Source organism: Hemitrygon akajei, chromosome 16 (assembly GCF_048418815.1).
Source record: "Hemitrygon akajei chromosome 16, sHemAka1.3, whole genome shotgun sequence".
NCBI classification, from domain to species: Eukaryota; Metazoa; Chordata; class Chondrichthyes; order Myliobatiformes; family Dasyatidae; genus Hemitrygon; species Hemitrygon akajei.
In genome coordinates, this window is record NC_133139.1 from 61,285,712 (window position 1) to 61,306,517 (window position 20,806).

Below are 20,806 nucleotides of genomic sequence, written 5' to 3' on the forward strand. Positions count from 1 at the left end.
CTTGCACTTTATCGTTTACCTGCACTGCACCTTTTTGGTAGCAGGATGAGGTGAGTGAAATTAGCCATACTGGTTAGCCTGACGGTTGAGTGGTAATAACTGTTCTGGAACCTGGTTGTGTGGGACCTAAGGGTCCTGTAACTTCTTCCTGATGGTTTATTATTGTTGTTTGATACCAGTACAATGACCCATGTACAAATAGAATGAAGCAGCAATTAACTAATGTATTCCTCTGATTTTTTTGTGTTTTAGTGGTTGTGAAAAGGTCACCTGGGGGTGATTTTTGATCTATCACTGTTGCAATATTAGAGAAGTGGGATGTGTTTGTTGAAGGGGTTATTTATAAGTAGCCAGTAGGAGGCCTTCCTCACCTATTTCAGTTGAAATAGTCTACCAGGAACATGCCCTCTAAAGGACCTTTGAAATCTGTTCAGGTTTCTGAGCAAAAGGAAACAGCAACTGCTGTTGCCCATGGCAAAAAAAGAAATGTCCTCATCAAAGTAAATGACAGGCCTCTGGATAGATTGGGCCAAGTACTTTACAGAAAAAAAACTGTTGGAACTGGTTCAGCTGTGGGGCAAAGAAAGATTTGCTGGTGTCAACATGAGAGTGAGTGTGAAGGGTGGTGGTCACGTAGCTCGAATCTATTTTGTCTGTCAATCCATTTCCAAAGCATTGGTGGCTTACTACCAGAAATAAGTGGATGAAGCCTCCAAAGAGATGAAAGACATCCCTATACAGTATGCTAGGATTCTGCTGGTTGCTGAACCTTGTCATGGTGAGGCAAAGAAATTTAGTAGTCATAATGCCTGAGCATGTTGCCAGGAACACTACCATCAAATGTTTTATTTTGATTTGTTGCTAATAAATATCAAAAAAGGTCACTTTTGATGAAGAGCTTTCATAAGATACATCTCCCACAGTTGGAATTATTATTGTTTTAATGCAGTATATGATTCCTATTTTAAATAAGAGACTGCCGTCCAAGTTCAGAATCAACATCAGGTTTATTACCATCGACAGACATAAAATAGAGTCATAGAGTAATAGAACAAACAGTACAACACAGAAACAGGCCCTTTGGCCCATCTAGTCCATGTCGAACTACTATTCTATTTAGTCCCATCTGGACCTGGACCATTGTCCTCCAAGTCAAACAAGGGTGCCATGGTAGCTTAGCGGTTTCCACAGTGCTTTGCAGCTCAGGGCATCGGACTTCTGAACTGAATTCTGGTGCCATCTGTTAGGATTTTGTCTGTCTTTCCCATGAGCACATGGGTCTCCTCCCACATTCCAAAGGCATATTGGTCAGCAGGTTGTAAACTGTCCTGTCATTAGGCTAGGGTTAAATAGGGTTGCTGTGGGGGTACAGCTCAGCAGGCTGAAATCTCCCCTCATTCAGCTATGGCATGGAAATAAAGTTCTTAATTTGTTACTTTTGCAGCAGAGCAGAACACTGGGCCTAATTCTGCTCCTATGTCTTATGATCTTATGGTGGAACTGTAGCTCAAGTATAGAGCAATTTTTTTAAAACCTGTAATTTACAGAAATAAATAAATACTGCAAAAGAAAAGGCAGCAAGCTTTCAACGGAACAGAAAACAGAATTAATGGCTAAAATTCAGCTGCAGAGATTAGATTAGACTAGAAATAGTGTTCTATAGGAATGGCCAAAATCTACATTAATGGCTTGAACTAGGGAATTTAATGCATGACTTTGAACTTAGTGAATGACGATAGTTTGAGGGTGGGATAGATGAATAGTTTATATGGATGCAGTTTGCAGTAAGATATGGGAAGACACAATAAATGTTAGTGTAGTGGGTGAGTACCCAAGGAGTTGGACTATTGATCTGGAGACATGAGCTACAGTTCCACCGTAAGACAATAAGACACAGGAGCAGAATCAGGCCCAGTGTTCTGCTCTGCCATTCCATCACGGCTGATTTATTATCCCTCTCAACTCCATTCGCTTACCTTCTCCCTGTAATCCTTGACAATCTTACTAATCAAGAACCTATCAACCTCCACTTTAAATATACCCATTGGCTAATCTCCACAACCATCTGTGGCAATGAATTGCACAAAATAATTACACTTTGGCTAAAGAAATTCCTCTTTATCGCTATTCTAAAGGGATGTCCTTCTACTCTGAGGCTGTGCCCTATGGTTCCAGACTCCTCCATTATAGGAAACATTCTCTCCACATCCACTCTTTCCAGACCTTTCAATGTTTGGTAGGTTTTATTGAGATTCACCCCTTATTCTTCTAAACTCCAGTGAGCACAGGCCTAGAGCCTTCAGATGCTCCTCATACGGTAACCCTATATTAAACAAACCACTCACATTGTTAAAAGGAGTCAACCAGCTCCATCATGAGCAATATCAAGGACATTTTCAAAAGGTAGCGTCTCAAGAAGGCAGCAGCTGCTTTGATGGATCCTCACCATCCAGGACATTTACTCTTCTCATTACTACCATCAAGGAGGAGGTACAGGAGCCTGAAGATGCATGTTCAACATTTTAGGAACAGCTTCTTCCCCTTAGCCATCAGATTTCTGAATGATGATCCTGTGATTTTCAGTCTCTGGGATTAAGATGAGAGCATCCTTCGGGAGGGTGAATCCACAGAAAGCATCTGACCTAAATGGGGTACCTAGCCAAGGACTAAAGACCTATGCTGAACCACTGGCTAAAATGTTCGGTGAGATCTTAACTTCTCACTTCGGTGGTCTGAGGTACCCACTTGCTTCAGAAGGCCTAAGAAGAACATAGTAATGTGCCTAAATGAATATTGTCCAGTAGCACTTACAACCACTGTGATGAATCGTTTAAAGTTGATGACAAAGCACATCAATCCCTGCCTGAGAAGCAATGTGAATCCACTCCAGTTTGCCTACCAGCACACCAGGTCCTCAGCAGCTGCCATCTCATTGGCTCTTCGCTCTGTGCTGAAATATCTGGACAGTGTAGATGCACACATCAGAATGCTCTTTATCGACTACAGCTCGGCATTCAATACCATCATTCCCTCAAAATAAATTAACAAGTTTCAAGACCTTGGCTTCAATACCTCCTTGAGTAATTGGATCCTCCATTTCCACACTTGCAGACCCCAGTTAGCTCAGATTAGCAACAACGCCTCTTCCACAATCTCCATCAGCATGGGTGCACCACAAGGCTGTGTGCTTAGCCCCCTGCTCTCCCTTAGGACTGTGTGGCCAAGCACAACTCCATTGCTACATTTAAATCTGCTGTTTCTAATATAATGCCACTGTTGATGACCAAATCAAAGGTGGTGACGAATCAGTATACAGGAGGAAGGTTGAAAATCTGGCTGAGTGATGTCACAACAACAACCTTGCACTCAATATCAGCAAAAGCAAGGAGCTGCTTATTGACTTCAGGAAGAGGAAACCAGAGGTCCAGGAACCTGTTCTCATCAGGGGGTCAAAGTTGCAGAGGGTCACTAACTTCAAATTCCTCTGTGTTATCATTATGGAAGACTTGTCCTGGGCCCAGCATGTTAAGTGCAATTATGAAGAAAGCACGCAGTGCCTCTACTGCCTTAGAGGTTTTTAAAAATTCAGCATGATACCTAATACTTTGACAAACTTCTATAGTGTGTGGTGGAGAGTATTGACTGGTTGTATCATAGCCTGATATGGAAACACCAATGCTGTTAAATGGAAAATCCTATAAAAAGTAATGGATATGACCCAGTGCATCACGGGTAAAGCCCTCTCCTCCACTGAGCACAACTACACAGAGTGCTGTTGCAGGAAAGCAGCATCCATCATCAGGGGCCCCCACTAGGCAGGTCATGCTGTCTTCTTGCACCGCCAGCATGAAGAAGGTACAAGAGTCTCAGGACTCACACTACCAGGTTCAGGAACAGTTATTACCCCTCAACCATCAAGTTCTTGAATCAGTGGGGATAACTTCATTAAACTTTGCTTGCCCCATCACTGAACTGTTTCCACAACCTGTGGACTAATTTTCAAGGACTCTTCATCTTATGTTCTTGATACTTACTGCTTACTTATTTTATTATTATTATTATTACTATTATTGCTATATTTTTTGTATTTGCACAATTTGTTGTCTATTGCACGTTAGTTATTTGTTCATCCTATCAATTCTATTACAGTTATTGGCTTTATTGAGTAAGCCCACAAGAAAATGAATTTCATGGTTGTATATGGTGACATACATGTACTTTGATAATACATTTTTGAACTTTGAACCCTTCAACACTACCTGGCCACTTGCTCTCTTTTTGCATTATTTATATATAGTTCTTATTGTAACATATCACAACATGCATTGTATAACGTATATTTTATGTATTGCACTATACAGCTGCCTCAAAACTGCAAGTTTCACAACAGATATCAGTGACAATAAACCTGGTTCAGATTCTGTACATGATGTCAGATCCAGAACAATATTGACTCTTAACTATTTCTGTGAAATGGCGGGTTGATCCAAACAGACAGACATTCAGAACATGTGGGAATGTGAGGAACAGATGAGAAGGTTGAGCAAAGGGATTATCCCTTGGGTTTCTCCGCTAAATCTGATTGGGAAGATATTCTCCTCATTATTGTCTCTGGGATCTTGCTGTACGCAAACAGACTACTGCATTTGGATATGAAATGACAGTGACTATTCATCAAAAACAGTTTCAACTATTTCTGAAGTTCCTGTTAAGTTAAAAAGAGTAACATCAATGCGAATTCTTTCCGAACCAGTGACAGTAGGTTCTCAATCATGGCATCCATAAGGAATTGTATTCATTTGATTAAGAGTCTTAAAATGAAGTATAGTTACATAAAAATTAAGAACAGGAGTAGGCCAACTGAGGCATTGAGTTGGCTCTGCAGTTTGCTGAGTTCCAGCTGATTTTCCTCATCAGCTCTCTCTGTGGGTTGTAGACTGAGCTAGTTCCATCACGGGCACCAGTTGGGACATCTTCAAAAGGCAGAGACTCAAAAGAAGGTGGTATCCAACATGATAGTCTAACACCATCTGGGACATACCCACTTCTCATTACTACCATCAGGGAGGACGTACAGGAGCCTGAAGACCTACACTCAATGTTTCTTCCTGATACAGCCGTCTTCCACTGCACCATCAGGTTTCTGAATGGACAATGAACCCATGAATACTATTTTGCTATTCTATGCACTATTTGTTTGTTTGTTTGGTTGGTTGATTAACAGGTCTATCTATCTATATATTTATTCATTAATTATCTATCTATAGAAACATGGAAATCTACAGCACACCTCAGGCCCTTTGGCCCACAATGTTGTGCCGACCATGAAACTTACTCTAGAAGCTGCCTAGAATTAACCTACTGTATAGCCCTCTATTTTTCTAAGCTCCATGATCTATCTATCATCTGTTCATTAGTTATCTATCATCTATTTGTTTATTAATCATATATCTATTTACTTAGTTGTCTTTCAGTCTGCTTATCTATTCATCTTAAGATATAACTTAAGGTTATATCTTCTTCTTGCACAGTCCTACTGCCACAAAGCAACGAATTTCACGACCTATGTCAGTGATAATGAACCAGATTCTGATTCTGATTCTGCTCTATTCCCATATTTCTTCATTCCCTTGATATGCAGTCATCTACAAGTCCCCACTTTGACTGAGGCTACACAGTCCTCTGGCTATTAGACTCGGGAACTCAAATGGCTCAGGGGGAGGGCATTCAGTGTGATTGTGACAGCTGTTTGAAAAAGGCAATCCAATTAGCCCCAGCACTCCTTTCTTCTCCTGTAGCCCTGCAGATGTCACCTTACTCCATGACAAGGCCAATTCCATTGTACTCCATCATAGTACTTGGCTGTTTAATGCACCATATGTCTCTAAACTCTTGTTGAAAACACTGGAAGCAAAGAAAGACTAAAGATTAACGATTACCTCTATTTGTCACATGTACATTGAGATATCAAAACATATGAGACAGGGAAACGATGGTAGGGTATAGGAACTATGGTGTACAAAGGCTGTTGAAAATCTAGTCAAGAAGAAAACAAAAGCTTAAGAAAGGTTCATAAAACTAAGTAATGATAGAGATCTATAAGATTATAAGGCTAGCAGGAAGGAGCTTAAGAATGAAAGTAGGAAAGCCAGAAGGGACCATGAGAAGGCAGGAAGGTGAGCAGGAAAACCCCAAGGCATTCTACAAGTCTGTGAAGAGCAAGAGGATAAGACATGAGGGAATAGGACCTATCAAGTGTGACAGTGGGAAAGTGTGTATGGAACCGGAGGAGACAGCAGAGGTACTTAATGAGTAGTTTGCTTTAGTATTCACCACGGAAAAGGATCTTGTTGTTTGTAGGGATGACTTACAGCAGGCTGAAAAGCTTGATATTAAGAAAGAGGATGTGCTGAAGCTTTTGGAAAGCATCAAGTTGGGTAAGTCTCCGGACCAGACAAGATGTACCCCAGGATATTGGGGGAGGTGAGGAAGGAGATTGCTGAGCCTCTGGCAATAATCTTTGCATCATCAATGTGAATGGGAGAGGTTCCAGAGGATTGGAGGGTTGCGGATGTTGTTCCTTTATTCAAGAAAGGGAGTAGAGATAGCCCAGGAAATTACACACCATTGAGTCTTACTTCAGAGGTTGGTAAGTTGATGGAGAAGATCCTGAGAGGCAGGATTAATGAACATTTGGAGAGGTATAATATGATTAGGAATAGTCAGCATGGCCTTGTGAAAGGCAAGTCATGCCTTACAAGCCTGATTGAATTTTTTGAGGATGTGACAAAACACATTGATGAAGGAAGAGCAGTAGATGTAGTGTATATGGATTTCAGCAAGGCATTTGATAAGTTACCCCATGCAAGGCTTATTGAGAAAGTAAGGAGGCATGGGATCCCAGGAGATATTGCTTTGTGGATCCAGAACTGGCTTGCTCACAGAGGCAAAGAGTGGTTGTAGACAGGTCATATTCTGCATGGAGGTCGGTGACCAGTGGTGCGCCTCGAGGATCTGTTCTGGGTCCCCTTTTTTTCATGATTTTTATAAATGACCTGGGTGACAAAGTGGAGGTGGAATTAGTAAACTTGCAGATGACACAAAGTTTGGGGGTGTTGTGGATAGTGTGGAGGACTGTCAGAGGTTACAGCAGGACATCGATAGAATGCAAAACTGAGCTGAGAAGTGCCATATGGAGTTCAACCCAGATGTGTGAGGTGGTTCATTTTGGTAGGTCATATGATGGCAAAATATAGTACTAATGGTAAGATTCTTGGCAGTGAGGAGGATCAGAGGGATCTTGAGGCTCAAGTCCATAAGACACTCAAAGCTGCTGCGTAGGTTGACTCTGTGGTTAAGAAGGCATATAGTGCATTGCCCTTCATCAACTGTGGAATTGAGTTTAAGAGCCAAGCGGTAATGTTACAGCTTTATAGGACCTTGGTCAGACCCCACTTGGAGTACTGTGCTCACTTCTGGTCGCCTCACTACAGGAAGGATGTGGAAACTATAGAAAGGGTGCAGAGGAAATTTACAAGGATGTTGCCTGGATTGGGGAGCATGCCTTATGAGAATAGGTTGAGTGAACTTGGCCTTTCTCCTTAGAGTGAAGGAGGATGAGAGGTGACCTGATAGACGTGTATAAGATGATGAGAGGCATTGATCGTGTGGATAGTCAGAGGCTTTTTCCCGGGGTTGAAATGGCTAACATGAGAGGACACAGTTTTAAGGGGCTTGGAAGTAGGCAAAGAGGAGATGTCAGGGGTAAGTTTTTTTTTACGTAGAAAGTGGTGAGTGTGTGGAATGGGCTGCCGGCAACAGTGGTGGAGACGGATACGATAGGGTCTTTTAAGAGACTCCTGGATAGGTACATGGAGCTTAGAAAAATAGAGGGCTATGGGTAACCCTATGTAATATCTAAAGTAAGTACATGTTCTGCACAGCATTGTGGGCTGAAGGGCCTGATTGGTGCTGTAGGTTTTCTATGTTTCTATATAGTGAAATGCATTGTTTGCATCAACAACCAACACAGTCTGAGGAAGTGCTGGGGGCAGCCTGCAAAATTCGTCATGCCTCTGGTGCCAAAACAGCATAACCAGAACTTATTAACCCTTACTAACCTGCATGACTTTGGAATGTGGGAGGAAAACTGAGTTCCTGGGGAAATCCAAGCAGTTGCGAACGTGCAAGCTCCTTACGGTCAGAGGCGTGAATTGAACCCTGACGCTGTAAAGCATTATCCCAGCTGCTACCGTACTGTGTCACCCCTATTGCAGCCTGGTATAAAGGTTCTAATGCATAGCATCACAAAAAAACTTCAGAGAGTTACTAACCCTTTCTACCCTGGTATCTCTTTGCAATGTGGGTGGAAACTGGAGCTGCCAAAGGAAACCCACACAGTCACAGGGTGAACATAAAGACTCCAGACAGATGGTAGCAGGAATTGAACCCTGATTGCTGGTGCTGTAAAGCATTACACTGTTTGCTATGCTACCATGCTGCCCTGGTATGGTAGTTAATACTGTCAGTTAGAATAGTTCAGGAGTTGGTACACCATGTTACAACTATTCAAGGCATTGATAAGGCTGCTTTTGGAGTATTGTGTACTAGTTCTGGTCATCACAGTGTAGAAAGTTTAAAGTTCAAACTAAATTTATTATCAAAGTATATGTCGCCACATACTACCCTAAGATTCATTTGCTTGCAGGCATTCACAATAAATACATAGAAACACAATAGACTCAATGAAAAACTGCATACAACAAAGATGGACAAGCAACCAGTGTGCAAAAGACAACAAATTGGACAAATACAAAAGAAAAAAAAAAACAAAATAATAATAACAAATAAGCAACAAATATTGAGAACTGGAGATGAAGAGTCCTTAAAAGTGAGTCCTTAGGTGTGGGAACAGTTCAGTGTTGGTGAGTGAAGTTATCCCCTCTGGTTCAAGAACCTGATGGTTGTAGGTAATAATTGTACCTGAATCTGGAAGTATGTTCAAGTTCAAGTTTATTGTTATTCAATTGTACACATGTATACCACCAAATTAAACAATATTCGTCCAGACCAAAGTGCAAAACACAGTACATATAACTCACGTATATAACATATAAAGTGATATTGTCAAAAATAAATTAACAAATAATAAGGTGCATTTATGACACAAGTTAAACAGTAAATGGTATAACGCTATCAGTGATGAGAGCTGGGTATGGCAGGGAGTTCATTGGTCTGACAGCCTGGGGAATGAAGCAGTTTCCCATCGTAACAGTTCATGTCCTAATGCTATAGTACCACATGCTTGATGGTGGGGAGGGAGGGGTGCAGTCAATGAGATTGTTGGGTAGATAGGAGGGATCATTGATAATTCCGTACAGTGCTCATGATAAAGATCTCAGATGTGTGGAAGAGAGACCCGGATGATCCTCTCAGCAGTCTCTGCAATTCTTGGTAGGGGCTTGTGGTCAGATGCCTTGCAATTCCTGTACCAGACGGTGAAGTAACTGGTCAGGACATTCTTGATGGTGTAGCTGTAAAAGTTGATTAGAGTGGGGAGGGGAGCTCACTAGTCTCAAATTCCTCAGGAGGTGGAGATACTGCTGTGCTTTCTTGACCAAAAAAGTGGTGTTGAGTGACCAGGTGAGATCGTCTGTTCTGTGCACTCCCAGAAACTTGGTGCTCCTAGCACTCTCTCCACAGAGAAGACATGTATATGCAGTGAGGAATGGTCAGCCTGCACCTTTCTAAATAAAGTCCACAATCGTTTCTTTGGTTTTATCCACATTGAGATTCAAGCTGTGCTTGCACCAATCGATCAGTCTGTACACATCTTGTCGTTGTTGATGAGGCTGCTGTGTCACCAGTGAACTTGATAATTCGGTTTGAACTGGATCTCGCAGTGCAGTCATGTTTCAGTAGTGTCAGCAGCAGCAGCAGATAAGCTCGCAGTGCTGGGAGGCACCAGTGCTCGGCGTGATGGAGCTAGAGAGGTTTCTGCCAATACGGACTGACTGTAGTCCAGGATTCACTTACAGAGAGAGGTGTTGAGATCCAACAAGAACAGTTTACCCACCACCTTCTGAGGTAGGATCATGTCGAATGCCATGCTGAAGTTAATAAACAGCATCCTGGCACCTGAGACTCCATTTTCCAGGTGGCACTGGATGGAGTGGCATGTATTATCAGAGGAGCAATCTGAGCGACAAGCAAACTAGAAAGGGCCCAATGTAGCAGGAAGGTGAAAGTTAATGGGACCCATAAACAGCTGCCCAAAGCACTTCATTATTTTTGAGGTGGGTATTAGTTGTTGAGGCAGGTGACTGTCACCCTGTTGGGCACAAGGATGAGGACGACCATCTTGAAGGGGGCAGTGGACTGCTCCAGAGAGACGTTGAAGATGTCCATTAGAATCTCTGTTACTGGCTGCACAGTCCCTCAGGTATGTTATCAGGCCCCACAGTTTTACATGGGTTGATCCTGGCCAGGGTCTTCCTCACATCAGCTGCAGCCAGACAGGGTGCCTGCTCCTCGGGGTAAGGGTGGGGGCTTTCCTTGCCAGCGGATCATTCTTTCCATCAAGCCAAGTGTAAAAGACATTCAGCCTTTCAGAAGAGAAGTGTCACTATCACTGATGTGCAGGATGCATTTGTAGACTGAATGCCCTTCCACATGTACCCCATGTCTCTCATGTCATAGAAATGGCTGCGTATTCTCTGTAAATAATCCCATTTTGCCTTACAGATGGCATGAGAAAGTGCAACTCTTGCTGACCTGAAAGCTTTTTTATCCCCCGATCTGAAGCATCGTGATCTCTCAGCTCTGCCTGGAACAATTCTGCTGTCAGCCATAGCTTCTGATTTGTCCTCACGTAGGTGAGTTTGATAACAGCGATGTCCTCAATGCACTTCTGTGTTAATTCAGACACACATCTCGTGTTTTCATCATTGCTAATGGAAGGCTCCTGTACCTTCTTCCCAATGGAAGGCAGCAAGAAGAGAAGCATGGTCTGGATGGTGGGTGTCATTGATGGATGCTGCTTTCTTGTCCCAGTGCTCCTTGTAGATGTGCTCAATGATGGAGAGAGCTTTGCCCGTGATGGACTAGGCTGTATCCACTACCTTCAAGGACATTGTTGTTCTCAAATCAGGCCATGATGCAATGAAAGTCAATCATTAAACTGAGGAGAGTTCTAGGAGGATGTTGCCAGGGCTTTTGGACTTGGGTTACAGGGAGAGGTGATAGGCGAGGACTTTTTCCCAAAGCATAGGAGGTTGAGGGGCGATCATATAGATGTTCATGAAATCATGAGGGGTGTACATATATAAGACAAGTAGTCAAACTATTTTGCTAATGATAAGTTTAAGGTGAAGGGGAACAATTTAAAAGTGACCTGAGAGGCAACATTTTCCAGAGAGGGTGGCAGGTATATGGAATGAGCTGCCAGATGCAGAGTACAATTACAACTTTTAAAAGGCATGTGGACAGTTAAGCAAATAGGAAACATTTAGAGTGATATGGCCCAAATCACGGATCAATGGAATTTTCTCACAAAGACAAACTTGGTTGGCCTGGATGAGCTGGACTGAAGGTCTTGTTCTATAGTGCATAGCTCAATGATTCTCTGAAACTGTGCATAGAGCAACATCTATCTAATTTCACAGAACATTTAACAGCAATGAAAATAAGAACATTATTTTAAAAAAGGCGTATCCACATGACCAGGAAACAACGACTTTTTGACTTTCACTTAGTGGCCACTTTATTAGGTACACCTGCTCATTAATGCAAATATCTAATCACCCAATCACATGGCAATAACTCAATCCACAAATGCAGACACGAGGAAATCTGCAGATGCTGGAAATTCAAACAACACAGACAAAGTGCTGGTGGAACACAGCAGGCCAGGCAGCATCTATAAGGAGAAGCACTGTTGACGTTTCGGGCCGAGACCCTTTGTCAGGACTAACTGAAAGGAAAGATAGTAAGAGATTTGAAAGTAGTGGGGGGAGGGGGAAATGTGAAATGATAGGAGAAGGCCAGGGGGGTGGGATGAAGCTAAGAGCTGGAAAGATGATTGGCGAAAGTGATACAGAGCTGGAGAAGGGAAAGGATCATGGGACGGGAGGCCTCGGGAGAAAGAAAGGGGGGGGGAGCACCAGAGGGAGATGGAGAACAGGCAGTGTGATAGGCAGAGAGAAAGAAAAAAAACAAACAACTAAATATGTCAGGGATGGGGTAAGAAGGGGATGAGGGGCATTAACAGAAGTTAGAGAAGTCAATGTTCATGCCATCAGGTTGGAGGCTACCCAGCCGGTATATAAGGTGTTGTTCCTCCAACCTGAATTTGGATTCATTTTGACAGTAGAGGAGGCCATGAATAGACATATCAGAATGGGAATGGGACATGGAATTAAAATGTGTGGCCACTGGGAGATCCTGCTTTCGCTGGAATCCAAAAAGCGAAGAGCTTTGCGAGGGAACTTAAAATCATTGAAAAAATTCACGCTTTGAATTTTTTCAATGATTTTAAGTTCCCTGGCTCCCACCGCCTTATTTTCACCATGGACGTCCAGTCCCTATATACCTCCATCCCCCACCTGGACGGTCTCAAAGCTCTTCGCTTCTTTTTGGATTTCAGACCTAACCAGTTCCCCTCTACCACCACTCTCCTCCATCTAGCGGAATTAGTCCTTACCCTCAATAATTTCTCCTTTCTCTCCTCCCACTTCCTCCAAACCAAAGGTGTAGACATGGTCACCTGTATGGGTCCCAGCCAAGCCTGCCTTTTTGTTGGCTTTGTGGAACAGTACATGTTCCAAGTTTATACGGGTATCCGTCCCCCTCTTTTCCTTCGCTACATCGACGACTGCATTGGCGCTGCCTCCTGCACGCGTGCTGAGCTCATTGACTTCATTAACTTTGCCTCCAACTTTCACCCTGCCCTCAAATTTACCTGGTCCATTTCTGACACCTCCCTCCCCTTTCTTGATCTTTCTGTCTCCATCTGTTGTTGAGAACTTTGTTCAGAACAAACAGCAAAATGGACAGGAAATTTGATCTAAGTGACTTTGACCATAAAAAAATGTTGATGCCAGGTATGAATATCTGAGGAACTGCTGATCTCCTGGGATTTTCATGCACAACAGTCTCCAGAGTTTACAGACAACAAACAAAATAAAACACCCAGTGAGTGGCAGTGCCTGTTAATGAGAGGTCAGAGGAGAATGGCCAGATTGGTTAAAGCTGCAAGAAGGCAACATTAACTCGCGTAGCCACACATTACAGCAATGTTCAGAAGAGCATCTCCAAATGCACAACACATCAAGCCTTGAAGTGGCTGGGGTACACAACAGGTTCCACTCCTGTACCTAATAAAGTGGCCACTGAGCGTATGTCAGCGATACACCCGAATCTGAATCTAACCCTTAAGGTTACTCAAATTTTCATTGAGGTGATGGAGATGACGTTATCATGAATACCTGTATCATGGTTTTATCAGGGGTAACAGAATTGTCTGTGTAATAGAGGATAAAATATTCAGGGGAAATAGTGAGACCGATTAGATTGGTCTTTCAGTTACCTCAGACACAATGGGTTGACTAACATCCTATGTCCTAGATAATCTTTTGATTCAAACTACAATTTATTTGAAGATTCTTAATCAAATAGATATAATTCTTCATGGATGTCATGATGGAAACCTACTGTCATTGTTAGGAAGGAATTCACATTGATGTGACTTGCTTTAACCTTCACAGAAGCTTCAAAACTAGATGAAATCTCCCGTGATGAATAGTCACTGTCATTTCTTAGCCAAGCATGGCAGACTATTTGTGTACAGAAAGATCCCAGAGTCAGCAGCAAGGAGAATAGCTGTTTAATCAGTCATTTCTGAGGAATAAATCTCAACCCAAGAGAAACTCTTTGCTCAACATTGGAAAAGTGCCTTGGCATGTATTTTTATATCTGTAATGAACAAAATTTAGTTTGACATCTCACCCAAAAGGCAATGCAACACTTTGTCAAAGTTACACTAAAATAGTAGCACAGGTCACGAGTTTTGAAGCCCAGTTTGGTTTTATTTTCAAAGTCTAGAGAGGGTCTTGAACTTATGACCTCCTGACTCAGAGACTGCTATTAACCTTGCCAGAATCTACTGCCTTTTATCATTAATAACCAACTAAAATCACAGAAACCTCTGACAAGTTACTCAAGGGGCTTGGTCCCTGTTGTAAAAGATTCACTAATGACGGCTGATTTATTAGTCTTGTGTTAATTGGCCCTGACATTCTCAGAGCTTGAATCAGAAAATTCAACTGTGGATAAGTACAGGTGAGTGGGCAATGAAGGACCTTCCTTGCTTTGAGAAGATTACAAAATCTGGTAGGTTACCCCCCCCCCCATGGAGTTTGGTTAGTCTGCTTTCGCTTAGAAATGGGACTACGAGTGACCAATTGTTAATTTTTTTCTCCTATGCCACTCACCACTTCTCCAGGGCACCCCTTCACAGTAGATTTTGAAGTTCAGTGAAGCTGGAATCTGAAAAACTGCACTCATTCCTCAATCACATTTTGTTTACTTGTGTAAAAGGAGAACAGCCTGTTCCCTTTACCAAATTGTTTTAAAGTCTAAACCAAGAATTGCCTTTTGTATACAGAAATTGACTAGCTGGATACAGATACTGATGAACTGGTAACCTTGTGGATGTTCAAATTCCTTATTTGCATAATCAATCACCAATCACACTATAGTAATACAGTTATTAATAGCCAATGGGAGCGACATGTTAATACTTCAGCATTAGTAAAACAACTGACCAATAGTAAATGTCACCCTAGAATCCTTTGTCTGCATCCTTATCTTGCCTTGGTTAGCCAACTAGCTCTAGACCCCTGCTGTACAAAGGGAAGTTATGCACTTTTTTATTTGCAGATATGGCCCAATGAGCCTGCATGCCCCCATCCCAATTACACCCATGTGAACAATTAACTTACTAACCTGCATGTCTTTGGAATGTGGGAAGAAACCCGAGTACTCGACACACAGTCACAAAGAGAATATACAAATTCTATATAGGCAATGACAGGAATTAAACTCCGGTTACTGGCACCATAAAGTGTTATCCTAACCACTCCACTACCACGTCACTCTTCAAAGGCTTTTATTGCCTAGGTTGGCTATCCTTGCCTGGACATCATCTTAAAACTTGCTGTATCACAACTTCCACACAGTTGCTATATGTTTTATAATTCTTTTTCTTCAGAGATGTGGGTTACACTGGCATGGCTACCGTTTGTTGCCATTGCCCAGCTACCCTTTAACTCTGCCGTAGGTGGTTCCAAGCCCAGCTGCAAAAGGAGGAGGGTTGGGTATGGGGCTGGCAACCCCATCCCATAAAAACCCAGTACTACAGAAATGTCAACAAAGCTCCAAAGACCTCACCCCTGGGAGAAGAAGATGGGCTGCACATGGGAAAACCTGAAAGTCTAGTTCAGCACAGAGGACTCTGGTGAAGTTTGACAAAGTTCCACATTGGAAGGTTAGTTAAGAAGGTTCAGTCGTTAGGTATTAATGCTGGAGTAATAAAATGGATTCAACAGTGGCTAGATGGGAGATACCAGAGAGTAGTGGTGGGTAATTGTTTATCGGGATGGAGGCCGGTGACTAGCGGGGTGCCTCAGGGATCTGTTTGGGGCCCAATGTTATTTGTAATATACATAAATGATCTGGATGATGGGGTGGTAAATTGAATTAGTAAGTATGCCGATGATACTAAGGTAGGAGGTGTTGTGGATAATGAGGTGGGTTTTCAAAGCTTGCAGGGAGATTTATGCCGGTTAGAAGAATGGGCTGAACGTTGGCAGATGGAGTTTAATGCTGAGAAGTGTGAGGTTCTACATTTTGGCAGGAATAATCCAAATAGAACATACAGGGTAAATGGTAGGGCATTGAGGAATGCAGTGGAACAGAGAGATCGAGGAATAACAGTGCATAGCTCCCTGAAGGTGGAGTCTCATGTAGATAGGGTGGTGAAGAAGGCTTTTGGAACGCTGGCCTTTATAAATCAGAGCATTGAGTACAGAAGTTGGGATGTAATGTTAAAATTGTACAAGGCATTGGTAAGGCCAAATTTGGAATATTGTGTACTGTTCTGGTCACCGAATTATAGGAAAGATATCAATAAATTAGAGAGAGTGCAGAGACGATTTACTAGGATGTTACCTGGGTTTCAGCACTTAAGTTACAGAGAAAGGTTGAACAAGTTAGGTCTCTATTCATTGGAGCGTAGAAGGTTGAGGGGGGATTTGATCGAGGTATTTAAAATTTTGAGAGGGATAGATAGAGTTGACGTGAATAGGCTGTTTCCATTGAGAGTAGGGGAGATTCAAACGAGAGGACATGATTTGAGAGTTAGGGGGCAAAAGTTTAAGGGAAACACGAGGGGGTATTTCTTTACTCAGAGAGTGATAGCTGTGTGGAATGAGCTTCCTGTAGAAGTAGTAGAGGCCAATTCAGTTGTGTCATTTAAGGTAAAATTGGATAGGTATATGGACAGGATAGGAGTGGAGGGTTATGGGCTGAGTGTGGGTAGGTGGGACTAGGTGAAATTAAGAGTTCGGCACAGACTAGGAGGGCCGGAATGGCCTGTTTCCGTGCTGTGATTGTTATATATGTTATATGGAAGTGCTGTCCACAGCCTATGCCCCAGTAGTTATAAGAGCAACATTTAAAAAGCAGTAAGTGGCCACTCTTGATGAATGTTCTACATCAGGGAAGAAGCTCCTAGGTTTAGGTATCTGGAAATTCCTGTTCGCATCATAAACACAAAAGCTTTTACAAATGCTGGAAGTCCAGAGTAACTTGCACAAAATGCTGGAGGAACACAGCAGGTCAGGCAACATCCATGGAATAGAATAAAGAATCGACATTTTGTGCTGAGACCCTTCATCAGGACTTATGAATTCATGGATCCATCACTCCTGACAAAGGATCTTGGCCTGAATTATCAATTGTTTATTCTTTTCCATAGATGCTGCCTGACCTGCTGAGTTCCTCCAGCATTTTGCAAGTATTGCTCTGGAAATTCCTGTCATTTATTTATATTTTTTTAAACCAATTTTTAATAAGAAACAAACCACCGTATTCCAAATCCACCCAAGCCTCTTATTTGTCAGCACCTCTAGATGACAACTTGCCAGTTACTTCTCTATTTCGTAGATACAGCACTATACAGGCCCTCCGGCCCAATGAGCCTGTGCCACCAATTACACCCACATCAACCATTAAGTTATTAACCCAAACATCTTTGGAATATGGGAAGAAACCTGGAGAAAACCCATATGGTCACAGAGTGATCTCACAAACTCATTACAGACAACGCTGGAATCGAACACAGGTCATTGGTGCTATAGTAGCATGACATTAACCTCTATGCTACCGTGTCACATTGGGGACATGGGAGGAAACCAGAGCACCCTGGATGAAACCCACATGGTCACGGGGAGAAAGTACTAATTCCTTACAGACCATGGTGGGAATTGAACTTGGGACACTGGCGCTGTAATAGAATTATACTAAACAGCTCCTTATGGCTCAAGCTCCCTGACTGTAAGCAAAGGAGCAGGCTTGGTGTGGCCCAAAACTCCTTCTAAGCAAACTCCCCCAGGAATGGGTTCATTAATATTGTCAAGCATCACTGATCTCAAATGAAAATCATTCACCTGGAGTTTAGAACTGTAACTTTTTCTGAAGTATTCAAAACTTGACTGTGAAGCATACCTCTGTGCCCTGTGATTATAATTCAGACACAAAGCAATGTTCCAATGCTGATTGCTTCACTACCTGTTAGTCTTATTACCAACTGATTAAAGAGCACAAATGGGCAGTGACCAATCTACCCACTTCCCCTGGCTATCTTATACACTCAATGGCCAGTTTATTAGGTACACCTGCACTCCTGCTCCTTAATGCATATATGAATCAGCCATTCAGGTGGTACAGGTATAGTCAAGAGGTTCAGTTGTTCAGACCAAACATCAGAATGGGGAAGAAACGTGATCTAAATGACTTTGACCGATTAACTCAGAAACTGCTGATCTCCTGCCATTTTCACATACAACAATTTATAGAATTTACAGAGAATGGTGTGAGAAACAAAATACATCCAGTAAGTGGCAGTTATGTGAGCCTTGTTAATGAAAGCAGTCAGAGGACCGTAGCCAGATTGGTTCAAACAGTCAGCAAGGTGACAGTAACATAGAAAACCTGCAGCACAAAACAGGCCCTTCGACCCACAAAGCTGTGCCGAACATGTCCTTGCCTTAGGAATTACCTGGGGTTACCCATAGTCCTCTATTTTTCTAAGCTCCATGTACCTGTCCAGGAGTCTCTTAAAGTACCCTATCGTATCTGCCTCCACCACTGTCGCCAGCAGCCCATTCCACGCACTCACCACTCTGAGTAAAAAAAACTTACCCCGATATCTCCTCTGTGCCTACTTCCAAGCACCTTAAAATTGTGCTCTCACATGCTAGCCATTCCAGCCCTGGATAAAAGCCTATGACTATCCACGTGATCAATGCTTCTCATCATCTTATACACCTCTATCAGGTCACCTCTCATCCTCCGTTGCTCCAATGATAAAAGGCCGAGTTCACTCAATCTATTCTCATAAGACATGCTCCCCAATCTAGGCAACATCTTGTAAATCTCCTCTGCACCCTTTCTATGGCTTCCACATCCTTCTTGTAGTGAGGTGACCAGAACTGAGTAGAGTTCTCCAAGTGGGGTCTGACCACGGTCCTACATAGCTGTAACATTACCTCTCAGCACAATTGATGAAGGCCAATGTACCATATGCTTTCTTAGCCACAGAGTTAACCTGCGCAGCAGCTTTGAGTATCCTATGGAATGGACCCCAAGATCCCTCTGATCCTCCACACTGCCAAGAGTCTTACCATTAATACTATATTCCGCGATCATATTTGACCTACTAAAATGAACCACCTCACGCTTCTCTGAGTTGAACTCCATCCGCCACTTCTCAGCCCAGTTTTGCATTCTATCAATGTCCTGCTGTAACCTTTGACAGTCCTCCACACTATCCACAACACCTCCAACCTTTGTGTCATTGGCAAATTTACTAACCTCCACTTCTTCATCCAGGTCATTTATAAAAATCACAAAGAGCAGGGGTCCCAGAACAGATCCCTGAGTCACACCACTGGTCATCGACCTCCATGCAGAATGTGACACGTCTACAACCACTCTTTGCTTTCTGTGGGCAAGCCAGTTCTGGATCCACAAAGCAATGTCCCCTTGGATCCTATGCCTCCTTACTTTCTCAATAAGCCTTGCATGGAGTACCTTGCCAAATGCCTTGCTAAAATCCATATACACTGCATCTACTGCTCTTCCTTCATCAATGTGTTTAGTCACATCCTCAAAAAATTCAATCAAGCTCGTAAGGCACAACCTGCCTTTCAGAAAGCCATACTGACTATTCCTAATCATATTATGCCTCTCCAAATGTTCATAAATCCTGCCTCTCAGGATCTTCTCCATCAACTTACCAACCTCTGAAGTAAGACACACTGGTCTATAATTTCCTGGGCTATCTCTACTCCCTTTCTTGAATAATGGAACAACATCTGCAACCCTCCAATCATCTGGAACCTCTACTGTCCCCATTGATGATGCAAAGATCATCGTTAGAGGCTCAGCAATCTCCTCTCTCGCCTCCCACAGTAGCCTGGGATACATCTCATCTGGTGCCAGAGACTTATCCAACTTGATGCTTTCCTAAAGCTCCAGCACATCCTCTTTCTTAATATCAAGCTTTTCAGTCTGCTGTAAGTCATCCCTACAAACAACAAGATCCTTTTCTGTAGTGAATACTGAAGCAAACTACTCATTGAGTACCTCTGCTATCTCCTCTGGTTCAATACACACTTTCCCACTGTCACACTTGATTGGTCCTATTCCCTCACGTCTTATCTTCTTGCTCTTCACATACTTGTAGAATGCCTTGGGGTTTTCCTTAATCCTGTCCGCCAAGGCCTTCTCATGGCCCCTTCTGGCTCTCTTAATTTTATTCTTAAGCTCCTTCCTGCTAGCCTTATAATCTTCTAGATCTTTATCATTACCTAATTTTTTGAACATTTCATAAGCTCTTCTTTTCTTCTTGCCTATATTTACAACAGCCTTTGTACAGTACAGTCCCTGTACCCTACCATCCTTTCCCTGTCTCATTGGAACATACCTCTGCAGAACGCCACACAAATATCCTCTGAATATTTGCCACATTTCTTCCGTACATTTCTGATCACATCTGTTCCCAATTTATGCTTCCAAGTTCCTTTGCCTGATTGTCTTACTCCAATTAAACGCTTTCCTAAGTTGTCTGTTCCTATCCCTCTCCAATGCTATTGTAAAGGAGATAGAATTCTGATCACTATCTCCAAAATGATCTCCCACTGAGAGACCTGACACCTGACCAGGTTCATTTCCCAATCCCAAATCAAGTACAGCCTCTCCTCTTGTAGGCTTATCTACATATTGTGTCAGGAAACCTTCCTGAACACAACTAACAAACTCTACCCCATCTAAACTCCTTGCCCTAGAGACATGCAAATCAATATTTGGGAAATTAAAATCTCCCACCACAACAACCCTGTTATTACTGCACTGATCCAGAATCTGTCTCCCTATCTGCTCCTTGATGTTCCTGTTACTATTGGATGGTCTACAAAAAACACCCAGTAAAGTTATTGACCCCTTCCTGTTCCTAACTTCCACTCAC

General features: G+C 42.6%; 1 pseudogene; it reads left to right on the top strand.

Annotated features, from left to right (window-relative positions):
* The first annotated feature begins 401 nt into the window (after positions 1–401).
* On the top strand, positions 402–10,752 carry LOC140739657 (small ribosomal subunit protein uS9-like; annotated as a pseudogene).
* The last annotated feature ends 10,054 nt before the right edge of the window (positions 10,753–20,806 follow it).